Raw genomic sequence first — 1564 nt, forward strand, 5'->3', positions numbered from 1 at the left:
AAAAATACCAAAAAAAATTAGCTGGGTATAGTGGCAGGTACCTATAATCCCAGTGACTCAGGAGGTTGAGTCAGGAGAATCGCTTGAACCCAGGAAGCAGAGGTTGCAGTGAGCCAAGACTGCACCATTGCACTCCAGCCTGGGCCACAAGAGCAAAACTCTATCTCGAAAAAAAAAGAAAGAAAGAAAGAAAATTCATCAGACTGTCTCTGTTATCTGATATAGGCTAATAAAGACTATTAATATAGCCTTGTCACTGGGCAGAGCTAATTTTGGAAAGTCTATTAAAGGAAAAAAAAGAAGAAGAAAGAACCAGGTGAGTTTATAATTTGTTTTTGACAGTGTCTTAGTCAGTTTGGGCTGCTGGAATAGAATACAATAAAGTGAGTGGCTTAAATAGCAAACATTTATTCCCTACAGTTCTGCAGGCTGAGAAGTCCAAGATGAAGGCACTGGAGGATTCAGTGTCTGGAGACGGCTGCTTCATAGATGGCTGTTTTTTTCCCAGTGTTCTCTCATGGTGGGTAGAAGGCTAGAGAGCTCTCTGGGGTCTCTTTCCTAAAAGTACTGTGAACCCAGGAAATCGGAGACAAGTCTCAGTTAATTTAGAAAGTTTATTTTGCCAAGATTGGAGATGCGCCCGAGACACAGCCTCAGGAAGTCCAGACGATATGTGCCCAAGACGGTCAGGGCACAGCTTGGTTACGGTCAGGGCACAGCTTGGTTTTATACATTTAGGGAGACATGAGACATCAATCAATATATGTAAGAAGTACATTGGTTCGGTCTGAAAAGGCGGGACAACTTGGAGCAAAGGCAGGAAGGCTCAAAGCAGGGAGGGAGCTTCCAGGTCACAGATAGGCAATACAAAAACTGTTACATTCTTTTGAGTTTCTGCTTAGCCTTTCCAAAGGAGGCAAATCAGATATGCATCTATCTCAGTGAGCAGAGGAGTGACTTTGAATAGAATGGGAGGCACGTTTGCCTTAAGCAGTTTCCAGCTTGAGTTTTCCTTAGTGATTTTGGGGACCCAAGATACTTTCCTTTTATAATACAAATCCCATTCAATGGGGTCTCTACCCTTATGACCTAATAATCCCCCAGAGGCCTACACTTCATGATTCCATCACATCTGGGTTTAGGATTTCAGTACATGAATTTTAGGGTGACACAAACATTCAGTCCGTAACAGAGTTACCACACAGGAGTTGGGACTCCTGTGAAGATGAGAATAATCCGTATCTCCAGGACAAGTGGCCCTGCACTGGGCTGGATGACCTCGGAGGGGAGAGGAACGCTGGGTTGCCAATCCTAACTTGGAATCTAGGCTCAGTATCTTTTACCAGAAAGTGGTAAAAGAACAAAGGAGCATCTAACTGCATCACACTGTGCAGCTACCCCGGCACTGCAGAAAAACCAACGAATCAAGATCTGTTTGGGAGTTTCAAGCCCTCTGAAGGCTCGGGTCAGGCCCTGACCACTCCTATTTCTTGAGCCTTCCCGATTTTAAAAACAAAAATTAATTAATGGCAAGGAAGGTTAAAATAGATGGCATAATGTTTGA

Source organism: Macaca thibetana, chromosome 2, assembly GCF_024542745.1.
Source record: "Macaca thibetana thibetana isolate TM-01 chromosome 2, ASM2454274v1, whole genome shotgun sequence".
NCBI classification, from domain to species: Eukaryota; Metazoa; Chordata; class Mammalia; order Primates; family Cercopithecidae; genus Macaca; species Macaca thibetana.